This window comes from Eschrichtius robustus, chromosome 4 (assembly GCF_028021215.1).
Source record: "Eschrichtius robustus isolate mEscRob2 chromosome 4, mEscRob2.pri, whole genome shotgun sequence".
NCBI classification, from domain to species: Eukaryota; Metazoa; Chordata; class Mammalia; order Artiodactyla; family Eschrichtiidae; genus Eschrichtius; species Eschrichtius robustus.
In genome coordinates this window covers 121,974,463-121,988,853 of record NC_090827.1, presented here as the reverse complement: position 1 = coordinate 121,988,853, position 14,391 = coordinate 121,974,463, and positions in this window count along the sequence as shown.

Below are 14,391 nucleotides of genomic sequence, written 5' to 3'. Positions count from 1 at the left end.
CATGAGACACACCCTTTGCCCTGGGAGAAGTTGGTGACTTGACTTTCTAACGCTTGTAACTTCCTTTCCTTGAACTCACTCGGATAAGGCTAATCCTAAGTGAAATGGTTCTTGAATTTGTGGTTAATGGAACTGTTAAAGCTCTACAAAGTTGGGACTTCCCTGGTAGTCCAGTGGGTAAGTCTCTGTGCTCCCAATGCGGGGTGTCTGGGCTCCATCCCTGGTCGGGGAACTAGATCCCGCATGCATGCCACAACTAAGAGTTTGCATGCTGCGACTAAGAGTCTGCACGCCTCAACGAAGAGTCCACATGCCGCAACTAAGACCTGGCACAGCCATAATAAACAAATAATAATTAAATTAAAAAAAAAAAAAAAGCTCTGCAAAGTGTGCTGAACATTAGCCTGAGGCAGTACTGTGCTTACCCTCCGGGCCTCACCTTTTGAGAGCCCCTGTTTACATCCTTCTCCAGCTAGTGCCCTCCCCACAGAGTGAAGGTCCACCAGGCCAAGGGCATGTACCACCTACTGCTGCTTCTGTACTCTCTCCCCAAGCCCCCGAGCCCCCGTCCCCCCAGCCATGCTCAGGATACTGAACAGTGGAATTCCCTACCAGATGATGCCAAAGCCCATTTCCCAGGCCTCCACAGGCTTCTTCTTCGGACCCCTTCTCCAAAGGGCCTATCTTGCCATGGGGGTGTGCATCTCCGGGCCCCAGAGAGGGGCCAACGGGTAGGTTGTGTGTACGTGTGTGTGGACAGACTTTGACTGTGAGGTTGGGTCCCCAACAAGACATTGTGGTGCTTGATTGTAGGACTCAAAGCAGGTTGCTGATCACTAGGTCACTGAATATTTTGTAGTCTTCAATAGTTCCCTGACTATGGGGCAGGGTTTAGATGCACCACATTGAAAGATGCATATAATCATCAAAATGTGGGGCTTGAGTTCTTTAGCCATTTGAATCAGATTTACTTTTGTAAGTGATACTTTTCTAACTGTTATCTAGATAGGTTTTGTATTCATTATATTCTAGCCTGTAATTTGTATAAATTCACCATCTGTTGTCATTAAAAAAGTGTTTGTAAGGTTAAAAAAAAAGTTTACTGAAAAGAAACAATCAATCATTATAGGAACTTCGTGAAGCTGAGGTTGTGTAAGGTTCCCTGAATTGTATTTGTTGTTATGATAACATGAGATAGCCAATTCGTTGACAAAACTGTACTTCACATCAGTCTTGTTGTAAGACCTGGAGTCCTCAATCAGAGAAAGTTCCTATTCAGGTGTGAGATGTGTAATAGATGCCTATGTAATGGGTGGCCTGGAAAACTTAATACATGAGGTGATTAAAATATCCAGCCTACCTGGATCTTTGCCCACAGCCCACTGCCAGACCCCCTCCTGATGCCACACTCTAACCACTTGCAACGATTTTCATTGAATACTAACTTCTAGGAATTTACTTAAATACGTGTCTTAGATCCAGACATATTAGTGACAAGAGTAAGAACATGTCCATCATGTTAACAATGAGCTAAATATCCCTTGCTTATTATAGTAAATGACATCTCAAAAAGTGAGACCTCAAATATTCTTTGCAATGTCAACATGCTTGAGGAAAGCTTGTTATTGCTTTTCACAAACAAGCACTTTTGCTTTTAATAATAATTATTTACGGATGTTGAAATAACATGTCAAACACATCATGTTGGGAGAACTGAATAAAATTTGTTAAAAAAATTTTTTCCTCCTAAAAAGCTATAAACTCTAACTGTAATAGTATATTTCAATTTTTACACATGTCTGTGGTAGATATGTTGTATGAATGAGATGCTAAACCCTGATGATTTTAATGTTCTCGTTTTGTTGAATACTTGGTTTAATGGAAAGAGGTTAATAATCAAGTTTTTTTTCTATTTTTAAAAATTGAGGTAAAATTCACATAATGTACAATTAACCGTTTTAAAGTATACAATTCAGTGTCATTTAGTGTATTCACAATGTTGTGCAATGACCACCTCTCTCCAGTTTCAAAATTTTTCATCACCCTGGAGAAAAACCCCTATGCCCATTAGTAATCACTGCCCATTTTCCCTTCCCCCACATCTCCTGGTAACTACTAATCTGCTTTTGTTCTCTATGGATTTGCCTATTCTGGATATATCATATAAAAGGAGTCATGCAATATGTGACCTTTTGTGTTTGGCTTCTTTCACTTACCGTGATGTTTTTGAGGTTCATCCAAGCTGTAGTACTTGGATGTACTTTATCAGTACTTGGTTCCTTTTCATGGCTGAATAATATTCTATTGTATACATCATGATTTGTCCATCAGCTAATGAGTCTTTGAGTTGTTTCTCCTTTTTGACTATTAAAAATATGCAGTAAACATTCATGTACAAGTTTCTGTGTGGATATATGTTTTCATTTTCCTTCAGCATACACCTAGGAGTGGAATTATTGTGTTATATGATAATTCTATATTTAACTTTTTGAGAAACTGCCAAAACATAGCCAAGTTTTATATACTCTGATTACTTTTGAATTTTAAACAATATATTGCATCTTATTTATTTATTTATGGCTGTGTTTGGTCTTCATTGCCGTGCTCAGGCTTCTCTCTAGTTGTGGCGCGTGGGCTTCTCTCTAGTTGTGGTGTGCGGCTTTTTTCTCTCCGTAGTTTTGGTGTGCGGGCTCCAGAGCACGTGGGCTCTGTAGTTTGTGGCACACGGGCTCTCTCGAGGCGCGTGAGCTCAGTAGTTGTGGCGTGCGGGCTTAGTTGCCCCGTGGCATGTGGGATCTTAGTTCCCCGACCAGGGATGGAACCCGCGTCCCCTGCATTGTAAGGTGGACTCTTTACCACTGGACCACCAGGGAAGTCCCTATATTGCATCTTTTTTAATAGCTTTATTGAGATATTGTTCACATATCATGAAGTTCACCCACTTAAAGCATACTATTCAGTGATTTTTAGTATATTCACAGGGTTGTGCAACCATAACTACAATTTTAGAACATTTTTATCACCCTCAAAACAAACTTTGTACCCTTTAGCAGTCACCTCCCATCCCCTCCATTACCCCCAAGCCTAGGCAATCACTAATCTACTCTCTATATATACAGATTTGCCTATTTTGGATATATTGTAAAAATGGAATCATACAATATGTGGTCTTTTGTGACTGGCTTCTTTCACTTAGCATAATGTTTTTAAGGATCATCCACACTGTAGCATGTATCAAGTACTTCATTCCTTTTATAGCTGAATAATAGTCCATTGTATGGATATACCATATTTTATTTATTCATCTATCAGTAGATAGGGATTTGTGTTGTTTCCACTTATTGGCCATTCTGAATAATGCTGCTATAAACATATGTGTACAAGTTTTGCGGTAGACATATGTTTTCACTTCTTTTGCAGATATACCTAGGAGCGGAATCCCTGGGTTATATGGTAACTCTATGTTTAACTTTTTAAAGAACTGCCAGATTCTTCCAAAGTCTGTACTGTTTTGCATTTCCACTAGCAGTGAATGAAGGTTCCAATTTCTCCACATCTTCTTTTTTTTTTATAAAGATTTTTTTTTTGATGTGGACGATTTTTAAAGTCTTTATTGAATTTGTTACAATATTGCTTCTGTTTTGTGGTTTTTTTTGGTATTTTGGCCGCAAGGCATGTGGGATCTTAGCTCCCCACCCAGGGATCGAACCTGCACTGCCTACGTTGGAAGGTGAAGTCTTAACCACTGGACCACCAGGGGAGTTCCTCTCCACATCTTTAATAACATTTGTTATTATCAGTCTTTTTATTATAGCCATCCTAGTGAGTGTGAAGTGATATCTTGTTGCAGTTTTGATTCATGTTTCCCTGATGGTTAATGATGTTGTGTATTTTTTCATGTACTTGTTGGCCACTTGTGTATCTTCTTCGGAAAAATGTCTATTCAGATCCTTTGCCCATTTAAAAATTGGGCTGTCTTTTTATTATTGCCGTGTAAGAGTTCTTTGTATTTTCTAAATGCAAGTCCCTCATCAAATATACGATTTGCAAATATTTTCTACCACTTTGTGGTTTGTTTTCACATTCTTGATCTTTGAAACGCAAAAGTTTTAAATTTTGATGAAGCCCAGTTTACCTATTTTTTCTTTTGTTGCTTGTGCAGTTGATGTTGTATCTAAGAAATCATTGTCCAAACCAAAGTCATGAAGATTTACCCCTATGGTCCTTCTAAGGACTTTATAGATTTAAGGCTTTAATTATTTTAGGTTAATTTTTATAATATAATGTGAAGTAGGGGCCAATTTTATTCTTTTGCATGTGTATATCCAATTGTTTAAGTGATACTATATATTATTTTTTCTAAAACTATAAACGTTTTCCATACTAATACTTTTTTTTTTTTTTTTGGCCATATTGCCCCATTTATGCCGGTGTTACCATCCCTCTTCCACAAACTGAAAACCTGGAGTTACTCATCTTCTTTCCTTGAATATTTTATCCCTGGGCTCACCACTCTCTATCACTACTCCTTTGAAAATTTTCTAATTATTTCAATGTCCATGTAGATGATTATTCCAATAACCTGGTGTCTCAGTTTTGTTTTTTTAACCTAATTATTTTGTTGTACGGCTTACCTCAGCCACTTGCCTCCAAGGTCATATTCTAGATCAGTAGTCCTCGATTAGAATTAGAATTAGCTCTCAATTAGAACTGGCTGGGGAGCTTTTAAGAAATACCAATGACAGTCCTCCTCCAGCATAATTACATCAAAATCTCCTGGGATATGACCTGAGCATCATTATTTCTAATGTGACACCAGGATTGAGAAACATTGCCCCAGACATTGCCATCACCAATAACTTTAATACTTTTCTTATATTGAGTATTCCACTCTTCAGTTGCCACCTGCTAATTTTCCCTCTCACTGTTTTGAATAGACCAATTCCAGTAAATCTTCTACTGCGATCTACAGTCCATTCATCTTAGCATCATTTCATTGTCTCTCATACCTCTAGTGTCTGTACTTTCCTTATGTGGTAGTCTGTTATGCTGATGGCCCCCAAGTGAATCATGCCTCCAGTATTCATGCCTTTGTGTAGCGCCCCTCACCTTGTCCCCTGCTCGAAATAGTGTTGGCTATGTGACTTGCTTTAACCACTAACATGTGGTGGAAATGACACCACTCTTTGAGAAGAAGCCCAGCTACCCTGCTGGAGAGACCATGTGAAAAGACCATACCAAGAGACTAAGTGGAGAGGAAGAGGCCCTGAGGGAACACATAGTAGAGCCATGAAATTCAAATGACAGTGAGAATCAAGGCTCCAGACAGTCCAGGTGATTTCAGTGTGCAAAGTTGAGAACCACTGATTTGTATGCTGATGACTCCCAAATATGTATCTCTATTGTCCAATAGAACTTTCTATGAAGGTCTAGAAGGTCCTTTATGATCGACCCGCCACCCTGTCATCCCTCTAACAGCATCCCTCCTTGCTTCCCCTTGCTTACCTAATTCCTGCTGCATTGACCTCCTTGCTTTTCCTCACACAGCCTGGGTATATAACCTCTTTAGGGCCTTAGCCTGTTCCCACTTTTTCTGCAGTGCTCTCCCCCCAGATATTTACATTATCCACATGTCTCACTCATCATCACTTTCTGGTCTTTGCTCAATGCAATGTAATAAGTGCTGTAATTGAGTAAATTTTGCTCATCTTGCTGAAATGTCAGCTAACATATATCTATGAGAATATGGGAAGATAAGCAAATAATAAAAAGTTTTACAGTGCCCATTTTGGTGAGGATATGGAAAAAGGGAAACTGTTATGTGTTGATGGTGGTTGTTTAAATTGATACAATAGCTTTGGAGAGTAATTTGGCATTATCTAGCAAAGTTGATCATGTATATATATCCTGTATGAAGTAGGAATATAGCTCTGGTGGTTTTAAAATATGTTCACAAATTCTTTGATAGGTCTCTCTTTAATAGGTAGGGCTTAATTCTCCTCTCCTTGAGTAGGGGCTGGATTTAGGGACTCACTTCTAATGAATAGATATGATGGAAAGGACAGTGTGTGACTTCCAAGACTAGGTCATAGGAGGCATTAAATTTTCTTTTTTACCCTTTCTCTTAGATCACTTGCTCTGTGGGGAAGCCAGTTGCCATGTCATAAGAACACTCAAGCAGCCCTTTAGAGAGACCCAAGTGGCAAAAAAACAGGTCTCCTGACAAGAGGCAGGGAAAAAAAATTTCTTGCCGACAGGCATGTGAATAAGCCATCTTGGAAAAAGATTCTCCTGCCCCAGTCAGGCTTCAGATGATCACAGCCCCAGCTGACGTCTTGACTATAACTTCACGCAAGAACCACCCAGCTAAGTCATTCCCAAATTCCTGTTCCACAGAGACTGTGAAATAATAAAATTGTGTTTGCAAATATCTTTTCCCATTATGTGGCTTGTCTTTTCACTCATCTTAAGATGTGTTTTCTTTTTTAATAAACTGAAGTTCTTAACAATGTATTCCAGTTTATCAATCGTTTCTTCTATGGCTAGTGCTTTCTGTGTCTTATTTTAAAAACCCTGTCTTAACCTAAGGTCATGAAGATATTCTCCTATATTATGTTCTAAATGCTTTATATTATTACCTTTTATACTTAGCTTATAAGCCATCTCCTTTTAATTTTTGTTTATTCTATGAAGAAAGGATGCAATTTTATGTTTTTCTGTGTGAATATACAATTGTCCCAGCATAATTGATTGAAAAGCCCATCTTTTCCTCACTGTTCTTTTTTTTTTTTTTTTTAATTTTTTTTTTTTTTTTAACTTTGGGTTTATTTATTTATTTATTTTTATGGCTGTGTTGGGTCCTCGTTTCTGTGCGAGGGCTTTCTCCAGTTGCGGCAAGTGGGGGCCACTCTTCATCGCGGTGCGCGGGCCTCTCACCATCGCGGCCTCCCCTGTTGCGGAGCACAGGCTCCAGACGCGCAGGCTCAGCAATTGTGGCTCACGGGCCCAGCCGCTCCGCGGCACGCGGGATCCTCCCAGACCAGGGCCCGAACCCATATTCCCTGCACTGGCAGGCAGACTCTCAACCACTGCGCCACCAGGGAAGCCCCTCACTGTTCTTTAATGTCATTTCTTTTCCATATTAATGCCTATGTGTGGGTTTGTTTCTATTCCCTTTATTCTATTCCTTTGGTTTAATTTCTGTCCCTGCTGCAATACCAAACCGTGTTGATCGCTATACCTTTATAATATATTTCTGTATCTGATAGATCCCAGTCCTCCTTTTGTTCTTCTTTTTCGTGAAAAGTATTGTAGCCATCTCTAAGTGAAAAGAGTATTACTTATGGTTTTTGAAATATGAAAAATAAAAAACTTGCATATGCATATTCATAGACGTTTCATGTATATAGCAAAAACTGGAAACAATTCAAAGGTCCACCAACATGTGAGTAAATGAACAAGTTGTTGTATACAATGCAATATTACTCTGCAATAAAAATGAACAAATAGCATTATATAAACACTATGGATAAATCTCAAAAGCATTATGTTGGACAAAGGAAGCTAGGCACATAAGAATACATACGTTATGCTTCTATTTGTATGAAGTTCTAGAACATGCAAAACTAATCTAAAATGACATAAAACACATCAATGGTGGCCTGGGGTAAGGAATTCTTCAAATCATTCAATAGCTGAAAGGTTGCCCTGATGCTATTCTATTCTGACAAACCAGATAGGACTAAAATCATGATTGGGATGTACAGGTGCCCCATGGTATAAGAAGGTACATTTTCTGGCCCTTCAGCATCTGTGGATCAGCAGATTTTGACACTTTCAAAGTAATAATAATAATAATAGCACCTATAAAATCTAAAATTTATATTGCACTTAATATCTACCAGGCATTGTAATGCTTTACATATCCCATCCCATTTATTCACTGCAAAAGATTTTATGGGTAAGTGTTATTATCTTTGTTTTACTCATGAGAAAACTGAGGTACAGAAAAGTCAAGTAATTTACCCAAAATCACACAGCTATCAAATGGCAGAGCTGGATTATGAACGTAGGCAGTCTGGCCTTGGAGTTTGTAATTGTAACCATGATCTGAATCAATGCTACAAACATGTTTTGTCTGCTTAGCATTATAACAAAAAGTTGATTTGATAAGTTCAATGAAATGTTGTTTCTTGTTAGAATTAGCAATATAACTGGCAAATTTGGGGGAAAAATCCTTTAAGTGAAGTTATAACCCCACATAATTTAAGGTTTAAGAAAAAAATTCACCTCCTCCTTCCCACCAAACAAAACAAAACAAAACAACAAACCACATAAAACTGACTGCAGAGAGGAATGGGATTTTGGAGGACTTGTATTATCCAGATTATTAGATTCATACAGTTATAAGCCCTTTGCTTAACCAGGCTCGTGTAAATGGGATCAGTTCCTTGATCTGTCAGAAAGGGAATTTTTCAGCCCATCACTAAGAAGCAAATTCTTCTTTTCTGCTCTTCTGCTCCTAAAGATATTTTAATTTATTTGTGATTTATTGAAATTTGCCTGCCTCTGGGAGAGCTGCATCTTTTAAGTACACTTTATTGCCTACTCCATTCTATTTGGGAAACTTTGTCTTCTTAAAAGATGTTTCCCTGAGAGCACATTCTCATCTGAAGTCTATGAAATAGCATGCTCAATACAGCACACAATTTATTCTACCATTTGCTTCGTTAAGGTACCTAGAGGACATAGTGTGTGGTTATGGGTGTACAAAAATGGCCACAAATCCCCTCACACATTCAATCCTCTTTGATAACTTTGATGGTGAACTCTGGTTAAAATTGTGGTTTTAGAAAACTAACCTCAAAAATTAATGGTGCTAAAAGATATTTTCTAACCAAACTGAAATATTTTTCTGTCAAGTAATTAATATCTAAAAATAGCATAATGTGATTATCCCAGTGACTTATTTTGGTCAGAGAATCTTTTTAAATACACATAAGACATAAAAATTTGGAGTGTGTGTTAGTTCACCTCTATGCTAAATATCCTCTATTGATGAGACTCTTAGAGGCTTATGGGAGTGGATTATGCCCTCCCTTAAAAAAAAAACTAACGCTTTTACCTATGTTAAAAGCTCTTGGGGCTTCCCTGGTGGCACAGTGGTTAAGAATCCACCTGCCAATGCAGGGGACATGGGTTTGAGCCCTGGTTCGGGAAGATCCCACATGCCGTGCAGCAACTAAGCCCGTGTGCCAGAACTACTGAGCCTGTGCTCTAGAGCCTGCGAGCCACAACTACTGAAGCCCGCGCACCTAGAGCCCTGCTCCTCAACAAGAGAAGCCACCACAATGAAGAGTAGCCCCCGCTCGCCACAACTAGAGAAAGCCCGTGCGCAGCAACGAAGACCCAATGCAGCCAAAAATAAATAAATAAAATAAAATAAATTTATTTTTTAAAAAAAGGTCTTTCTTCTATCTTCAGTTTTTCTCGTTATCTTGTTTTTCTCCCACTCACCTTCTTTCTCACTTTAACTTCCTGCCATGTTTCTCTGTCAGAAGTCTTTGTCTATTTCTTTTTTTCTGGGGCCTGGAGATTGGTAACAGGAATTCTAGAGGAAGTGCTGAGTCCTGGGTCAGGATCCTGGCTAGATTAGCATTAGTAGGAGGAGAGATGAGAGTGGACATATCGCTTGACTAGTTTATTGTTTTTGACTTGCACCAATGGGAGGCATCAAAGAAATAGAACATATTTTATTCAGTTTAATCTGTCTCAATAGAGGGCTTCCTAATTTCACACGAGATGGGAGAAGGCGTATCTTTCCAATTCTTTCCCAGTGGGCATGTCAGTAAAATAGGAATGCATAAACACTGGAGGGACAGAGATTGTTATTGCAGGGCCTGCCTGGCATTATGGTGTTTTTCAATACCACTTATGATGATGTAGCAGATGAAGAATGATTTCTTGTGACTCTGATTCTGTTAGTTTTCTACTGCTGTTGTAACAGATTACCACAAACTGAGTGAATTAAACAACACAAACTTATTAATTATAGTTCTGATGATAAAAGGTCCTCAAATAAAAGAACTGGCAGAGCTGCATTCCTTCTGGATGCTCTCGGGGAGAATTTGTTCCTTGACTTCTTCAGCTTCTAGAGACTGCCCATAGTCTTTGGCTTCCAAGTTCAAAGCTAGTATTCACATCACTCTGACCTCTGCTTCTGGTGTCATACCTCCGCCTACTCTGAAACCCTGCCTTCCTCTTACAAGTGTCAACGAAAGTGGGGTCCGGCTGCTCACCGCTCAACAGTCAATAAAGAGGCCAGGTTGGTGGGAAGGAAAGTTTGCTTTATTTTGGATGCCGGCATCCGGAGGGCGGGGAGGGCAGACACCTGTCCAAATGCCGACTCTCCCCCTCCTACAACCAGTGGGCAAGAGCTTTTATAGGCAGAGGGAGGGGGCGACACGTAGAAACAGTACAGTCAGCTCTGACAGTCATCTTGAATTTGGTCATCAGTGGTTTGACGAGAGTCATCTTGATTGTGGTAGGTACAGTTGATCTTCAGTTCCAGGGTTGGTTTCTGTTTCTCTGAGGCCAATTCTCGGAATCGTGGCAGCTTATGTCATGGCTACAGTCTGGTCATCAGGTAGTTAACTTCTTCCACCTGGTGGGGATTTCAGTATCTATAAGACAGCTCACAGATTTGGCTCAGAATACTATCTACAGCCCTTAAGGAGGAACTAAAGGTCCTTGACTATGCTTCATGACTAAACTATTATTTTTTGATCTCTTTTGACTGTTTTCCTCTGTTTCTGCATTTTCTCACTTCTCTCATTAAAATTATTCTTTGGCTAAAGTTTCTCCACAGACAAAAGGCAGGCTGAGGACATGGGGGTGGGGGCAAGGACCATAGGGTCCTGCTCTGAAATCCTGCCTCCCTCTTACATTGGGCCCACTTACATAATCAAAGAAAATCTCCCCATCTCAAGATATGTAACTTAATGACATCTGCAAATCCATTTTGTCAAGTAAGGTAACATTCCCCATTACAGGTTTTGGGGATTAGGATGTGGACATCTTTGGGAGTCCATTATTCTTCCAATCACATACCTGTTCTACAACCAGCTGCCTGTCTTTTACTCCTATTGATATCATTGATATCATCCAGTTGATAAACTGGAGTCAGCTAGACTCTACCATTTTTAGTGCTATTTTTACTTTTTTGAATCGTTCTCCACATGGGAACCAAAACAACAACTGTGCTCTGATGAATCTACAGAACAACATGGGTTCAAATGCCCAGAGCTTTCTTGATCCACACATTCTCTGTGCTTGATGCAGAGAATCTACCAGGTTTGAAATCCTAGTGCTAATGACTGGTACATTTCTGGGGTGTTGTGCCCACCTAAGAAAGTAAAACTAATCCTCTGGATAAAGATCCCAAATCCATAAAATTCTAACTCTATCTTTCCACTAAGATCTGGCAGTTCTGAGAGCCTGCAAGAGTTCTTAATGTACCTTCTCATGACCAATTTCCACAAAGTATGATATAAGAACATTGCATCATCCAAATTAAACGTGTGACCTACTGTCAGCATCAATCAGCACAGAAAGTGGCCTTTCTATTGAAATTTTAAGAGAATGATGCCTTGCCCCAAAGAAAAGTTCTTCATACTCTTTGTCTGTATACTTTCATTAGAGAAACTGGCGTGGAGAATGTAAGGGGAAAGATGAGCAAAGAGGAAGGTGAGATGACAGACACCAGGTGGTGACTTGTAAGACATCATTTCCACCCTCAGGACAATATAAAGTACTGAAGGAATTTAGGTAGATGGGGAGAGGAGGATACAGGAGAAGTCAAAGTTTGTTTACTGGGTATTTTGGCTTGGGGATGCTGGATTAACAGTGGCTCCATTTACTGAAATGGAAAATAAACGAGGAAGAACAGAATTTGGAGGTAAGATGCGGGTCAAGTTGGACTGGCTTACAGGACATCCAAGTGGAAATGGCTATATGGCTCAGGAGAGAGGTTTGGGCTTGCAATATGGGTTTATGACTCACCAGTATAAGGAGAGTAACTGACAACACTACTAGAGATAGTGTACAGCAGTGGTCCCCAACCTTTTTGGCACCAGGGACCGGTTTCCTGGAAGACAATTTTTCCACAGACTGGGGGGGGGCGGGGGGAGTGATGGTTTTGGGATGATTCAAGCTCATTACATTTATTGTGCACTTTATTTCTATTATTATTACATCAGCTCCACCTCAGATCATCAGGCATTAGATTCCGGGGGGTTGGGGGCCCCTGGAAGAGAAAATGACATTAAGATAGAGTCCCGAGGAACACCAACATCTAGAGGATAGGCAGAGGAAAAGCCTGCAAAGAAGACTAAGAAATGGTTAGAGAGGTAATTGGAACATCTGAAAGAGTTGACATGTTAAGAAAATTGTACCCATACCTTGGGTGCTATTATTGGAAGGAAACACATTTAATCACAATTAAATGTGACTTGAAAATTGTTTCTTTATATATAAAATGGGGCCAGTAATTCCTTACTTGCATCACAGGATTATGAGGTTCAAATGAAAAAGTGTATTTGAAAATATTTTGTAAAGTGTTACTCCAGTGGTCTCAAACTTTAGTGTGCCTCAAAATCATTAGGTGGATGTGTTAAAATACAGATTGCTGTGTTTCTGATTCGTTAGTAATAGTAGTAGTTTCTGAGTCAGTAGATGTTGGGTGGGGTCCTAGAATCTGAATTTTGCATAAATTCTCAGAAGATATGGGTCTTGCCCGTCTGGGGCCCCCTCTTTGAGAACTGCTGTGTAATACAAGTGTAAGGAATTAGGCTTCTGATATTATAGCAAAATTCACTGTTTTCCTCTGATTTGTGTCTGTTTCATCCCCTAATTTTTTCAAACTTGTATCCTCCATCAACAATGTTGTTCAAACATCTTTACCCTGCTTCATACCTAGCAATACCCGTTTGCATTTATGAAAGATCAGTTTAGTGTAGTATTTTGTTGGTTTATATTAATGAGCAGCAACCTGAGGTTAACTTGATTAAGAAGAATATGAAAAATATACGATATTTCTCATGAGGTGAAGGAGATAAGGAGCAACTCTTTGGAGTAAGAAGCGGGATTTTTTTTTTTTTTCTTCTAAGTCAATTAGATGTAGAACGCTACTTGTTACCTACTTTCAAAAATCCCCTTAGAGAACTTGTAATTTGATCCAGAGGGAGCAGCTTGAGGAGAGTCAGGTAAGAGGAAAAACTGACCTCATTCTTCAGTCCTTTCCGAAATCCTGAGAAACGTGTGTACCTCAACACTCCCTTCTTCAATCCCACAAAACAGGGAATCAGGAAAATGCATTAGCACCCTCGTACAGACTAGGAGCACAGGGCGGGAAGGAGACTCAGCCCCGTCACGACAGAAGGGTACTGGGGGAGGGGAGAGAAAACTTCCCCTAGTCGGAGCCTGCAGCGCGGCCGTGGGAAGACAAGTGAAGTGGGGAAATGTATTAATACTTCAGGCGTCAGCCAGACACTTGGCCTCTGGGCATGTGGGAAGGTGAGGGAGGAGGGAAGAAGGCTGCACCAGAATGGGAGCGCTACAGCTTCCGCCGCTGATTTAGAGGGAAGACCTAGAGAGCTCGAGATTTCTGCTTCCCCTCTTCCCTCCTGGAGGCCATTTCTCCATATTTAACCGGGATAAAGAAGGGGCGCGGAGCCGAGTCAGAAAAAGCCAGAGTTGCCGCCTCCCCCCACCCCCAGCAGATCTCGCTTCGGCCCCCGGCCCAGGCGGGAGAAGTGGCCTTAGGGGACGCTGAAGTAACTCTGTAGGGGGGGAGGGGTCGCCAAGCTCCTCTCCAATCGCCGTGGCCGCTCCAGCTATTTGCATATATTATGGGGGCTCAGCTCCCAACCAAGCTCCCCGCCCGCCCCTCGGGGGTTCTCCCCGGCCCCGCCCGCGGGCTGGGCGAAGGTGAATACATTATGCTAATGAGGCGGGCTTCTGCCCGGGCTTGGGAAGCGGGGCGCACTGCAGCAGGAGCCGCGGGCTGGAGGCCCGGCGCCGGGAGGGGGTCGGGGGAGGGACGCCGCTGTCGGAGCGCGCGCGCACTTACACGCTCACACACACGCTCACACACGAGCATCCCGAAGGGTATTTAAGGCTCGCAAACGCGAGGCTGAGGAGATACTTCGGGCAGCCGCGACTTCGGCCTCGCGACTCCCATTTTCTCCTTGGGGATTTCGTTTTCCTCTCTCCTCTCCCCCTGGGCCACCCCTTTTGCACTGCACTCTCGTGGTCTCTCTCAGCCCTTTCACCTGGAACTGAATCCAGGTGGGAAACAGGTCGGCGTGAGGAAAGACACCGAATAGGTAGAAA